The sequence below is a fragment of the Anabrus simplex genome, chromosome 2 (assembly GCF_040414725.1).
Source record: "Anabrus simplex isolate iqAnaSimp1 chromosome 2, ASM4041472v1, whole genome shotgun sequence".
Classification (NCBI taxonomy): domain Eukaryota; kingdom Metazoa; phylum Arthropoda; class Insecta; order Orthoptera; family Tettigoniidae; genus Anabrus; species Anabrus simplex.
Window position 1 is genome coordinate 518,918,564 of NC_090266.1, and position 16,003 is coordinate 518,934,566.

The following is a 16,003-nucleotide window of genomic DNA, read 5'->3' on the forward strand; positions in this document are numbered from 1 at the left end:
AATATCAGGAGTGGAGCTAGGTTCATTATTAATTCAGATAACACCTTGAACCATATTGTTTAAAAGAAAGTAAATACTCGATTAACAATAATTGGATTAACCTGCAAGAAATTAATGTGATTAATAAATAAATACCCAATGAGGCAGCTTTAAATAAGAAAATGCAGACTTCATTTAACAAAATAAAGGAACTAAATCGTAAAAATCAACAAAAAAAACAACAGTGACCTCCATACCGTCAAACAAGATAATTAAATATTGATTTAAATGTGATCGATCACGCGTTTAAGAGAAAAAAACAAATACCATGTTTAGAAACAAACCGTAGTTCCATGACCTTTAGGCCGGTTGCCTTTTAACTTTACCACAATTCGTTCCAATTTCTACCAAGGGCAATTTTCAAGGGCACACGAAAATAAAGAAAGAAGTTACACATTTCGCCCAGCCCAAAAAAAAACGAGACGAAACGACCAAAGGTAGGCCGAAATAAATCACTTATATGAAAGAAATGCCAACGATACCAGGGAACAAAAGTATATTCATCCCACAAGAACACACCAACCAACAACAATCACGGTAAAACAAAAGCCACCACCATTACCCAAACACACGTTGCCATAGTAACGGACAAGCAAGCACGGTCTACAAATGAGAAGTAAAACCAACGGTTTTAAGTCAAAAATAAAACAGAGATCCCAGAAACAATGCAAAAAGAACAAAAGGAGAAATAAATCCCAGAAGGCAAGGAACCCGAAGGAAAGCTAACCCCGCTACCTTGGAAACTGCGCCTTGGTTCACACCTTATTGTACAATCAAGTGCAAAAAAAACTTTTACAGAATTTTACGATAATCATACTAATTTTTTCCACCGTGCGAACTGCATTCTAAAATGATTAATTGCCGAAACCGTTTCCTAAGGTTCACAGACGCACACGATATCCAGCACAATTTTCGAAGAGGAAGTCTTAATCCAAATATTATTATTATTATCATCGTTACAGTTATCTTGAAGTACGCCGAAACACATAAATCTTCTTGCTTCCCCAGAATTACTTTAATCCAAAACAGTTACATACCTTTGAGTCCAGAAAAATTGAGAAGTTCAAACCTTGGCCATTGTTATTGAAGACCGGCAACCACGAGGCCGTGAACTAAGGTTGTTCACCAAGGATCCTGGAGGATTATCGTAGCAAAAACATAATCCAATGAAACAGTAGGAGGCCAGCAACTAATAGAATATGGGATAATCCCTCTTAAGTTGGTTTCATGGGGGTTTCAGCAGTACCACCCGCCGCATAGCGGAACACTCACATACACGTCTATCCATGGCGGCTACAGCACGCCGACTCCCTCGGAAGTAGTTGCTAGGGGTCAAGACTAGACTCGCCTCACCACTCGCTCACGCGCAGTAGGCGCAGACCAAAACTCCGTTCAACAGCGCGCGGCATATCATAACAAAGGAGATATTGGCGAAAGCCGATTGACATAGAATTTCCAAATGGCAACACACATGCCAGTTCGAAAAGGTTATGGGGGGGGGGGTCACAAACTACTTAATACTGTCTCATACCAATAACCTAACACTTCAGTGTCAACATAGTTTCAGATCAACACGGAGCGTTCTTGTCAAATCCGAAACGCGGTTCTCTGCGATCGTTCATTATTAGCTATCTAGGCCTATTGCTGGTTCGTCAGGTATGAATACATACATGTCAAATCTTGTATCTACACAATAATTAATTATCGGCGACAGTGGAGAAGTCTTTCTTAGATGGTATGTACCTGAAAATATTAAACCTCAAAATAAGGCATCCTAAACGTTGTGGAACCAGAATATTCCAGGTCATTATGTCCACTGTCACTTAATCCACTCTTATTTGGAACAAAAACATTTCGTCCACTTCCTTTGTACATATATATATTTCTGCTGTTTCCACTATTGCCCATTAGGTTCGTAAGTGTCCGCCTCTGTGGTGTAATGGTTAATGTGATTAACTGCCAACCACGGGGGCCCCTGTTCGATTACCGGCTCTGCCACGAAATTTGGAAAATGGTACGAGGATTAGAACGGGGTCCATTCAGCCTCGGGAGGTCAACTGATTAGAGGCGGGGTTCGATTCCCTCCTCAGCCATCCTCGAAGTGGTTTTCCGTGGTTTCCTACTTCTCCTCCAAGCAAATTCCGGGATGGTACCTAACTTAAGGTCGCTTCCTTGTCTATCCCTTCCAAACTTCCCATCCCCCACAAGGCCCCAGCATAGCAGGTGCTGCCTGGGCGAGGTACTTTTCCTTCTCCCCAGTTGTATCCCCGACCCAAAGTCTAACGTTCCAGGACACTGCCCTTGAGGTGGTAGAGGTGCGATCCCTCGCTGATTCCGAGGGAAAAATCCAACCATGGGGGTTCAATGGACAATGAAATGAAATTCATAGGTTCATGAAAATGTTTTTCATTTTATTTGGTCCCAATGTTGTTGTTTATTTTCTGTGAAATACGTCTCAATTTTTGTCATAGTATATTTTCCCTATAAATAAAACCAACGAAATATACTACTGTCGTAAACAGAGAATCTTAAATCATTCTTGATGAACCTTATTATGGTAGTATATTGTAGCACTGTAGTAGTACCCGAGAGATTGTTTGATATAAGGGTAATCTGCAGGTAGAGGAGGTTACTAGTACTGGCGAAGTATTGATGTTTACCTATGACAGTAAAAATATGTTTAAAAAAATTGAGAACTAGAAAAGTAGCTGGGAGTGATAAGATATAAGATTTCTGAGGATATACTAAAGGAAGTGGTTGAAATATTTATTTGATAACTGTGTGTATGCAGGAGCCGTTCTAAACGAATAAAGAGCTGTTGTAATAGCCCCAGAGTACAACCAACTGAGCGCGGGAGTCAACACAGCGCCATATTATAACAGAGTGGGCGTGTGACGTCATATGTTTAGCACAAATGTTGCCTTACTTTGAAGCGCTGCTTTAAGAAAGCTACGCTTCTATATATATATGCAATAGGTAGCCTCCTTCTTTGTCTGTCAACTGAGACATAATCGTAAGTTAAATACTGTCGGCCATATACGCGTTGTACCCAAACACTAAAAGCGTTTCACAATTTTTATTGTCCGATTCGTTCGCCGAATGGTCAGCGTACTGGCCTTCGGTTCAGAGGGTCCCGGGTTCGATTCCCGGCCGGGTCGGGGATTTTAACTCATTGGTTAACTCCGATGGCTCGGGGCCTGGGTGTTTGTGCTGTCCCCAACATCCCTGAAACTCACACAACACACATAACACTATCCTCAACCAGGATAACACGCAGTTACCGACACATGGCAGATGCCGCCCAGCCTCATCGGGGGGTCTGCCTTACAAGGGCTGCACTCGGCTAGAAATAGCCACACGAAATTATTATTACAATTTTTCTTTCAATATACGCGTTTTCGAGGAACGTAAGTGTACGATATAGATTAAATTATTTGTGGTTGACATGTTTACATTGTGATTCCAAATATACAGTGGTCGAATTTTAAAAGTGGACATGAAATGGCGGAAGAATTTCTTATGGATACAACATTACTGTGGACTACGCCTACAACTGGATGAAACTTTACGGTGGACGAAATATCCCTGACTCATCAATATTGGTAGCATCCAGGTCACGTCCTCAGCCTCCGAGTGCCAGCCGACCTTGCTGTTTTAACTTCGTAAATTGCCAAGCTATTTTTCATGAAAATGTAGAAACTTGATTCTTTCTTTAAAATCTTGAGATATATTGGTTATATCTGATTTATTTCTCCTTTATATTGGAGTTAAAGGATATTCCTGATAGACAGACACTTCCTGAACATAACTGAAGCAGCAAATCGAATTAAATATGCGATTTGTTATAATATGTAATGTCTTTCTGGTTCCTATATTGCGTTAGGCATATTTTGTTTCCAAAGTAACTGTTATTTAACATAATCTAACAGGTCATTACAGAGCAACAAGAAAATTTTGAAAGAGGATCAAGTTAACGACAACAAGAAGGTAATTTAAATGCTGTAAATGTATAAACATTGCAATAATCATAACAATAATTGTAACTTAGAAACATACAAGTGTGTATCCCTGTAAGGACTTTTATACTTGAGTTCATTTACACAAATAGGATGAAAGTCTCGAATTAGAGCTTTCGTGTGAACATTAAACTGGTGACCACTTCTAACATTCACTACATGATAAATATAGTTAATAATGTACACTTCCGTAGTGTTTAATGTCATTGGTTCTCTATTGTTATCTTCATCAGCTTCAATCATGTAACTTCTTATATATTTCTCACGTTGCTAACCGGTGGACGTTTTTGGTTGTTCATTTTCGCTGTCGACACTGATTCAGAGAATCACTTTATGGCCTTCCAAAAGAGGTAGTTTGGGCCTTTTAGTTAGTTGGTAGATAAAAGGTAATAACTGTCTCTGACTTGTAGTAACAGAGCAGTGTTAAGAATACAAAATATACAGAAACATTCGATGTATCTGGCAGTTTTTCGTTCAGTCTCATTGCGTTTAGTATTTCGAGAGTTATGGTAAAAGAATTGGCCTACAACATTCTTACAAGAAATAGTTACTACTTAAAAAAATTACCTGCAATGTAATTCACATTTATTTATTTACAAAACTATTGTTATCTGCTGAATATTCTGGATTTCTGTTGTTAATAATAATAATAATAATAATAATAATAATAATAATAATAATAATAATAATAATTGACTCTCATGGGTATTCTGGAATATCGCATTTCATAAAACTTGTGATCCCTCTGATAGTTTTCCTCGTAGTTTAGAGAGTTTACTCCATTAATGAACAGTCCCAGGATTTGGAGTTAGATGCCAGCGGCGATCGAACTTACGCCTTTCCGAATGAAGAAAGCAAAGTGGCAATGCAAAGAAGGTGAAGGCCATTGAGGTGAAGGCTGCCAACTGAATGTTCACACTATGTGGAACAGAGTGGTCAGCGCTTTGTCCGACTGCCTATGACCCCTGGAATTAAGCTGCTGTAGAATTCATGTTTCATGCAGGCTGAGTGAACCCAAGTGAGGAGAAAATCTGGAATGCTTTCCGAATATCACTCATACATATCAATGTCACTAATGTAGCAGAAATTCTAATGGACATCCCTCACCTCGCCTACGTTTTTTCCGTATATTCTCCAATACAACAGTAATAATTTCGAGAGTGTATTTCACTTTTGAGCGCGAGGGAAGCTGAAGTGCTAACATGTGTTTACGTCATACTGTGCCTCCTTGTCCCATGACGACCATTTGATATCGATGTCGTCTAAATGCTCTTGTCCTTATTTTCAGCTCTTACGTTGAAAACGTGTCAAATGCCCTGTGTGTTATCTACACATCTCCGTTGGGATTCACGTGTCTTCACGTAGTTCATTTACCTGATGGCCATTTTTTATTATGTAAAACTCCATATACGAGGTAGGTAACATCCATGATGCATTGCTGTACGAAATAATGAAATAAATGAAGCGAACATTAGAACAACCCCTTCCAATTTAGAAACCAGTGGAAAATTATTTTAAATGTAACAATTGTATTAATAACTGTTACGAGGTTCATCATCAGTCTCGTTAATCTAACAAGAGTCTGGTGACTTCATGTTTCAATGATGCGAGTTGTACTTCTTGTGCTACGTGAACGACTGCATACATTCAATGGCCAGTAAATGGCTTTATTACTTCCGACGTTTACAACCGATATTATTATTTTTCCTAGGCCACTACTACTTCTGGAAATGTGTCCAGAATAACTAAGGTGTGATTGCTCGATTGCCTCGGTTGGACTGAGTGGCTCACATGATTGAATCATTGGCCTACTGAAACTAAGTTGACGGGTTCGATCCCGGCTGAATGCGGTGGCATTTTAAGTGGCTTAAGTACACCAGCTTCGTGTCAGTAGATTTACCGACACTTAAGACGAACTCCTGTGGGAAAATATTCTGATTCCTTGGTGTCTCTGAAAATCATTAAAGTGATTACTGAGATGTAAAGACATTATTATTATTATTATTATTATTATTATTATTATTATTATTATTATTATTATTATTAATGATGATGGTGATTGTTGTTTAAAGGGACCTAACATCCAAGGTAATCGGCCCATTATTATTATTATTATTATTATTATTATTATTATTATTATTATTATTATTATTATTATTCGACTTCCTTCTACATATCTCTTTTGTGATAGTCAGTTGTTTCAAAATAGATTAACAATTTCGATGCTGCATCCATGTACTTTTAGCACCCGCCTATAACCAACATTTCGTATGAAATTCTTTCTCGTGATGTAATATTCATTGCCTAGGTTTCTGAGGTATACATAGCTATGGGAAATATAATTGTCTGTCTAATTTAACTTTAGTTTATTGTTCTTTTATTTTACTGATTTTTTCCAAAGTAGTGTTAGCCCACAGCTTGTATTTCAAACTGTACTGTCTTCGTTTTATAAAACTGCTAGCAATGTTGGAATCCTTTAAATTATGTATCTTCTTTCTTTCTGTGTATAACTATACCCAGAGACGGGCATGGCAATCATGTGAAGAATATTTTAAGTGCGAATTACAAAGAAATTCCTTATTTGAATTTGAAGTATTAGTATATTTAAATGCATCGAATAGCACCGTCTTCATGGACATCACGTATTTTTCTTAATAATAATAATAATAATAATAATAATAATAATAATAATAATAATAGTAACACATGTTAAAAATCGACTGGTAAACGTAGTTATTTTAGGCTCGTGCCTCCTAAACTCATGTTTACAAGCACGAATCCTGGTGTATAGGGTCCGCTCTTATGAGTCTTTTTAGATATTTTTTATTTTACAATATCAAATCGTACATAGTTCAGTGTATGCAGAGAGAAATGCACGTGAATGTGGACATGCCAGGAATATCCTCAAAATATAATTTTTTTAAATGATGTTGCTTCTCTTCATTCATCATCCATTCGAACCAGAGAATTTTTCTACCTGTGGGAGAAAATTCGTTAGAATGTGTTGAATTCTTGACGGAGCTAAGAATTGAATCCAGCCCATCTGCACTGTAAGTTAGCTCCTGAACTATGGCAAACGTTTGTTTGTGAGAGTCTTCCCGTATTCTGTTGCTTTTTCGTACCTTACGTTTTTTTTAGATAATATGGTTGTTCAGTTGAACAGTTTTTAAATTCATATTAACGTCCGGCTCCATGATTAAGTAGTTAGTGTGCTGGCCTTTGGTCCAAGGGGGTACTGGCTTCGATTCCCGGCCGGATCGAGGATTTAAACGTCCATCGGTTAATTACAATGGTTCGGGGGCTGGGTGTGTTTGTGCCGTCTTCACAATTGAATTAATAATAGGTAAGACCCTATCCTCACCGAAACGCAGGTCCCCTGTCAGGCGTCGACTAGAAAGATCTTTACCAGACTTCTCCGGAGGAAACACGCTATTATTATTAGTATTATTAACAATGTCCATTTAATATAAAATTGAAGTCAGTCTGCGCCCGATGTGCTCTTAAAAGTGAAACATAAACCATTAGCTGATCCCAGTCCCCGTGCCAGGTTAATTAACCAATTTTGGATAAAATTCCCGACCCTGCCGGGAATCGAACCCGGGACCCCTATGACCAAAGGCCAGCACGCTAACTATTTAGCCATGGAGCCGGACTTCAGACGATATATCAGCAGCGATATCATTGGGAAGTGTCAGTCCAAAGGCATACTGTTGCCTAAGAGCCCCACCATTACCCATTCCTGACTCCTTCAACATTGAGTTCATGGGTAGCATGTTTCAATGTAGAACAGGGTATATTACGCGATTTGTTTGTTTTAATGAAAACCAAGGCTCGTGAGTCAAGCCGTCAGGAGCGTTTAACTGTTCTGATATTTGATGAAATGTATATATCGAATGAAATTTGCATCGATAAGAAACTGCAACAGGGAGTATGACCACACAAGACTTGTCAAATTGTCATAGCTAGAGGCTTAGTTAAAGTGTGGATGACTCCAGGACACATAAATATGCTCCAAGGTTTCGAAGTTATGCCATCAAAAGAAACAATTAATCAGGAAAGCTTGAAATACATTGCTGGCTATATCACTCACCAGATTCACCACAAATATTCCTATTTAGGTACAACTGTGTCCGCCTTTGTGGTGGGTATTGGTTCGTGTGGTTATCTGCCACCCCCGGAGGCCGGGGTTCGATTCCCGGCTCTGCCACGAAATTTAAAAAGTGGTACGAGGGCTTGAACGGGGTGCACTCAGTCTCGGGATGTCAACTGAGTCGAGCTGGGTTCGATTCCCACCTCAGTCATCCTGGAAGTGGTTTTCCACTCTTCCAGGCAAATTCCGGAATGGTACCTAACTTAAGGGCACAGCCGCTTCCTTCCCTCTTCCTTGTCTATCCCTTCCAATCTTCCCATTCCCCCACAATGCCCCTGTTCCGCATAGTAGGTGAGGCCACGGCGAGGTGCTGGTCATCCTCTCCAGTTGTATCCCCCAACCCAATGCCTCACGCTCCTGGACACTGCCCTTGAGGTGGTAAAGTTGGGATCCCTCACTGAGTCCCAGGGAAAAACCAACCCTGGAGCGCAAACAGATTAAGAAAGAAAGAAAGAAGGAAAGAAAGGTAGGCCTACAACTGTTCGGCAGGCACAAACAAACAAACAAACAAACAAACAAACAAACAAACAAACAAACAAACTGGCTCTAGTGTGTCTCAAGAGGAAATGTAATGAGACCCAGTTACGAGTTACTGACAGTTTCAAATACACTGGAGAAATAATTTAATGGCGTTCAGGGTAACTACCTTTGCGGGGAACCCTACATATTTGACAAAGTAACAGAGAGAGAAAATGAAGCAATTACCGCCAATGGTGAAAATTCCTCGAGAAGATCCTGTATCCACTTTAAACAGTTAAACAGGAAGGAAATTAGATAATATACTCTGAGAGAAACGTCCAAGAAAATGTCAAACATTATTAACTGCTAGAGCTACCGTATAACGCTTAGGCCTATGTGTAAGGCATTCATTATATACATGTAATAGTAAAATACTTAGAATATGAATGACATAATAATAAACTGACTGAAGTAATGTATTAATGGTCTCTCGATTGTAAACGAATACATTTTGAACGATGTGCTCTCTTCACAGAGCGAGAAATGTTACATCTTCCTTGCTTTGCTACCAGCGTGACGTGACTGCGGTGGACTGGATGCGCACTGACACACCATTATACATACATCATGGTACGTAGTGGAACGCTGCTTCAGTTCGTTGAAAGCTCGTCGAGCACGAATACATTTCATCCAGTTATCAGAGTTTGAGACGAGGCATATTATTGGAATGCACCAGGCTGGATGTTCGTATCGAAGAATCGCCCATCACCTAGGCCGTTATTTTCAGATTGTTAGTACGTATTGGGATCAATGGATGTGTGAAGATACGCACTTCGGCAGCTTGGCTTATGTTGCCCTTCATCAACATTTTCGGGTGCTTGGCTGAAGAATATTAAGTTCGACGACGCCCATTGTGTGTCCAGCCATTGAAAACCACCCACCGTCGTCAGAGTTTAGAGTGGTGACGTGAATGACAAACCCCGACGTATATGGACTGAATTGGATCGTCTTTAGTGACGAATCCAGGTTTCTTTACGCACTGATGGTGGCTGTATTCGGTCTGGAAGAAGCACCTAAATTTCTTCCTGTGGCACAACACACCGCCCCCACTGCTGGTGTACTTGTCTGTTGTGCTGGCGATAGGGGTGGAGCGAGTGTATACGATAATCCTTCACCCCTTGTAGCGAGTGATATGAAGGATATTAACAGCAGGAGTCTTGCGGTAGCATGTGTGTTGCCCTTCATGGCAGGGCTTCCAAGAGCCATTTTTCAGCAAGTTAATGCTCAGCTGCATACAGCAATGGTATCACAGGAATTCCGCCGTAACATTGCTCCACCCGATCACGAATTTTACCAGTCATCGAAGACGTCTAAGACGACCTGGGGCGCCAGATTGAGCAACTAGGAATTTGCTCGATCTAGGTGACTAGTTGTAGTAGCAACTATGTACAGGTATGTGGCAGGGTGCCGGCCCCGTAGTGTAGGGGTTGCGTGCCTGCCTCTTACCCGGAGGCCCCATGTTCGACTCCCGACTAAGTCGGAGATTTTTACCTGGATCTGAGTGCTGGTTCGACGTTTACTCTGCCTGCGTGATTAAAATTTTGAGGAGCTATCTGACGATGAGATAGCGATCCCGGATACAAAGCCATGAATAATGTGCGATAGGATTCATCGTGTTGACCAAATGACACCTCGTAATCTGGAGGACTTCGGGATAAGGAGCGATCGCTCAAAAACATGTGTGGTGCTAGAATAAGGTACTTTAGGTGGCTAAGGATTCCACGCAGCGAGCATTATTCTTCTTCTTATTCTACCAACTTTCCAACACCTGGTGTGTAGAGGGTCCATATTGGGTCGTAAGTGGATTTGGCCTTGTTTTACGACTGGATGCCCTTACTGACACCAACCCTGTACGGAGGGATGTAATCACTATTGCTTGTTTCTGGCGTGGATGGTAGTGTGATATGTTGTCTGAATACGAACAGGAGAGTGTTGAAACAAACTTAAACAACCAGTTCCCGAGCCAGAAGCATTAATCAGATGCGATTAAAATCCCTGGCGTTGAATCGGACGACAGATGAAAGAAGAGAGTGAGGGGACTTGGAACTTAATTTCAGCTGATATGGAGGACGGTGCCTCCAAACACGAGTATCTCAATCTCTGTCAAACCCTCATGGGAGTGAGTGCAAAGATCCAATCAACTTATGGTAAAATTCGAAAAGCTGATGGAGCCTGCGTACGATCCACCACCAAGCGCTTGGAGAGAGTCATATAATCACGAATCTACACACGGCACTCCTGTGGAACATCTGTACATCCAGTCCCCAATGTTCGAAATGTCTGCCATCGAATCCAGTACCTACGAATTGAAAGCAGTTGTCCCATCCTTGAAATTGATCAAGGTACTAGGTAAAGGTAATGACAAGGTTATTGCAGAAGTAATCGAGCCTGCTGGTAACATGCTGATCTATCGTCATACCAATGGATGAGAAAAGTAGTAGCTATGATTGTAAAAACTTACCGTGGCACTAGCCTGCTCTCCATACTTGGGAATGTCTTTTCCAAGGCCATTTAGTCGATAATCCAAAAGGTATCGTGAGGAGACTAGTGTGGAAGGACAAGTAGTCACTAAACCAAACCTAGCTCCAATGAACAGATATTTACAATCTGTCCGCTGATGGAAGAAGGAATCCCCTGTTGCAAATGAATAGTTACAGTTTTTATTGTTTATCGATCAACTTTTGTTTACATCTATAGGCCAACTTTGTGGAGCTCTTTTCCCCCAAAAATGATCAAGCTTCTCCAGACAAGTTATAGTGGATCATGTGGTCAGGTACGAATCCGAAATAAATTATCAGACGTGTTTGCAATTCAGTCTGGAATTTGTTAGGGGACGCCTTCTTCCCATTACTATTCAACGACGTAGTTGACACTGTTATGAGATAATTCTTTGTGGGTAGATCTGGAGTTCAATTTGATGAGGACCACATTCACGCAGACCGTATGCTTGCAGACGACAGTGGCAATGCGGCCAATAAGAATGCCAGGACCATAAATATTTCTAACGATATTGCCCGCCCGTATTTTATCATCACATGGTTTTTAAAAATAAACATTGACAAGGCCAAGGCAATGACATCCGACGGATCACAAACCCTTGTTCAACTTGTGAGCATTCAGGCAGTGCAGGTTAAAGAATTTCAATATCTAGGTTTGCTGATCAGTAAAAGAAAGTGGAGTCTATAACTGAGATAGATCAAGCAGCCACAGCATTTGACCCTCTAATTGGTGTCTGTGGAAAAGAGCCGAAGTCTCCTCCATTACCAAGATTCGCCTCTTCTCGCAACCTGATACTTCCTAACGGGTCCGACTCGTTGGCTGAACGGTCAGCGTACTGGTCTTCGGTTCAGAGGGTCCCGAGTTCGATTCCCGGCCGGGTCGGGTATTGTAAACTTCATTGGTTAATTCCAATGGCCCGGGGTCTGGGTGTTTGTACTGTCCTCAACATCCCTGCAACTTACACACCACACAAAACACCATCCTCCACCACAATAACACGCAGTTACCTACACACGACAGATGCCGCCCACCCTCATTGGAGGGTCTGCCTTACAAGGGCTGCACTCGGCTAGAAATAGCCACACGAAATTATTATTATTATTATTATTATTATTATTATTATTATTATTATTATTCCTAACGGTTCGAAATATGGACCATACTTAAATCTGATCTGTTCAAACTCAAATGCGATGTCTGCCGAATTATGCAAATCTTAACTTGGAAACATGTCAGAAAAGGGGCCATTGGAAGTAGATGTAAACAAGACCCAACGATCGAAGAGCTGATTCAGTCACGGAGACTTCACTGCCTTGGGTATATTTGTCGAATGGATGTTACCGCGTTACCTTACAGAATCCTACGGAGGAGCAGATCCACTCAAAAGTTGGTTCAGCGTACGACATTAAAGAAAACCTGGGCTAAACAAGTTATAGGCGATGAGATCCGACATCCCTTGGTACCTGCACCAAGGTATAGGCTTAGGAGTTGATAAAGATCATACGCTCTCTAAAGATAGAAGAAGAGGAAGAAGAAGATATACACGAAATATAAGAAAGCGTTTTAACCCTCTGATGGACTATTACTCTTGTAGAAAAGGCGCAAGAAAATACAATTATTTGTTTACATGTTACGTTATCAATTTTACAACCATCAATATTTCTGTTAAATTTTATATTCGTGTTTTTTCACTATTGTCTGTTAGTGTTATAAAAATCCGCTTACGATCCAGTGATGAAATTCTCGAGTCTCGAGAAAAGCTTCATTTTCTACTCTTTCGTTGTGTACAAATATAAAATTGACAAAATGACTCAACGCGTTGTGATACATTTCTGAGCCTCCATCGTCTCAATAATCAACAAAAGTACGGAATGTTCCTTCTACTTTCTCGTGGTTAAAAGATTTCGCACAAAGGCCCTAGTAGCAAATATAATTGTTAAGAAAATATGTGGATCACATAGGTGTAAGAAGCGTGAGGGTTGAATTAATTAATTAATTAAGTAATTAATTAGAGCAGGACTTAAAGCAATAAATTTAGAAATTTTATTTCTTCCCTTTCTTTAATTGAAAACTTGATAAACAGAAAATCTTAATGAATTACAACCATATAATGAGCCCGTCAACTCTGAAAATATAGTGGACTCTGAAGTCCGAATATCAGGTACCAAACTTGGGAGAATTAAAAATAATAATTTCCACAGAAAAGAGCTGAATTGCTCTTGGCAAGTACAAAATTTCCTGGGAACGATTTGCTCCTATCAAGAACATAGTGGAATTAGAATTAGAAGAGACTTACAATTGTTAATAGTTTGGTAGGTTTACATACAAAAGAGAGTTGTTGCTTTTGACGAAAATAATATTTTGCAAAGAGCATTCTTTGCTCCGATCATTGATGCAACATAAGAGTCTGAGCTCCAAAATGTACTATAGCCCAGCCTCGCAGAGGCATCATTTTCTTATAACGCACTTTAGTTACACCTACCAATCTATCAGTTGTGCTCAAAAAAATATTTACACCAAGTGTCCTTGATTTGGGCTTATCTATTTCTCAATAGTTTAAAACTTACTGTTTCCAAAGGAAACTTCACACCAGAGACAATTATCGAATAAACAGGGGCATGATTGCCCATAATAACTGGCCTTAATATAAATAGAAAAGGTTGAACATGACTGGCCATAAACAAATGGCCAGGAGGCGAAACGTTTGCCATCAAGATAGAAATAGTTAAAACCCTAAGTGGGATTATGGCCCAGTGATACAGAGGCTAAGCCTATTCTACAGTGGAGTGACTAAGTAGGAAATATTAAAGCAAAATATGATTAAAGACGTTTAGAATTTAGAAAATTGTAGTCACCCCATACCAAATTTAATGGTAACCTACAGAGGGTAATCATTCTTTGTTCCCTTACATTACATATTTTTCCCTAGGGAATAGGGTAGAGTCCTCAGACTTGCCGAATATTCTACATTTAAAGCACCAAACTTAGAAATGTACATAAATAAAAAGTTTGAAACCTTCCCCTCAAACTCTCTGCAGGACCTATCATATGGCTATGAAAATTCTGCCATTACCTTGAGTTGCTGGGCCTTACAAACGCCACGCGCGCCCCTGCCTCCTGATTCACGTCAATACACCTTCCACACACTGGAGCAATTCAGACAATATGGTCCTAAAGCGCTCAGGATTTTTTTGTATTTTTGAGGGGAAGCTTCCAGAACTCTTTACTGATAGGCTCGATTCATTTAAACACCCCCAATTTAAACGGATAGAGAAAATATTGAAATGTTTCTGATAGGTTGTTTACTATTGAAGAAGGAACAAGCTGAAGTTTTGACAACTTTGGTACATAAAGAAAACAATCCTCAAAACCTAAGGTTTGCCAACAGCAAAATTAAACTTTCCTTTTTAGATTAATTAGACTTCGTCCCGCTAGAGGGAGCAATTAAAGCGATGATAGAGGCATCTAACAGTTGAAGACCAAAGTGTCTTGTAGTACATCAGTTCAAGCTTGTTTGCATAGATCGCCTTACAGAAGGCGCGCAGTTTACATGGCCGGAGAGGATGTACCCCCGGTACAACCTCCCCTCCACTCCCTAAGATTTTGCAATGGGATAAACAGCTTGAAATCTTGAGATATATTAATTTTGAGAAAGACACATATAAGTCAGAATATATGTTGACGGATAGTCCCTTCTTGTTTGTTTGTTTGTTTGTTTCAGATTATTGAAATATAGTAGCCTTGATAGCGTTTCCGAAGAAGTCCATGTCCGGGCTGTAGTGTCCAAGGTTGACGCCAAGAGCGGCCGCCGCTGCCGTTGTTTGGATTGGAGTCGCCCGGACTCCTTATGTACCCTGAGCTACGATTATCCCGATATATTGAAGGCTGAAGTGAAGGTGATGATAGGCAAGAACGCAGTAGCACGGTTCAGTCGAAGGATAGCATGGGATGTTGAGTCCAGCCTTTCGAAATCTTCCAATGGCATTATTCCCAACTGAGGCTGTTTATCTTGAGTCTTCGTCGGAACGAGGCGGGCCCATACCCCACGTCGGCATCTCTCCCAGGTTGATATGGCATGGCCTCGGATGAAAGATAGGCACTGCAACATTCATTTTGTGGTAGCAGTAACTGGTTCTCAAACGGTGCTACAGTACACATGGCGTAGATAAGATTGGCGACTTTGGAGGAGGAACACACGGTGTTTCTGACTTAGGTTTGGAGGCAGGGGCTTTCGTGGCAGATTACGTGTAACTTATAGAAGGAAAGGTTTTAACAAATGAATTTTAATAATGAAACAAGGTTTCTTAGGATGTATTTTAAACATGTAAATAAATTCTAGTTTACATACATAACTTTTGATAACCAAAAGGAGCAGAAAGACACCTTCGCTTTACTTACATAAAGGAAGGAAATAATATCAATTCAGAAACTTAATCACTTCGTGGCATTTACTGAACAAAGCGAATCCCTTCACACAGTCTTGGCTTTAGACAGGTGAACACGAAAAATCCTTTCAGTCTCCGGATCACTCACCAAAGGGGTGACAAGAGTAAGAACATCTAATATAATACAGGATCCATGAGATCTGGGGGCAATCCTGCCCGTGGGAACTAAATTCTTTATCATGACTTGGTCTCCAACATTTAAATTGGTGGGTGTTCGTCCATGCTCATACATCATTTTTTCTCTCTTATGAGATGCCCTAAGATTATATCTAGCTTTTCCACATAGAACGCGGGTATTCTCCGCATCTCTTATTTCTGGTAATAGCTCATTGACT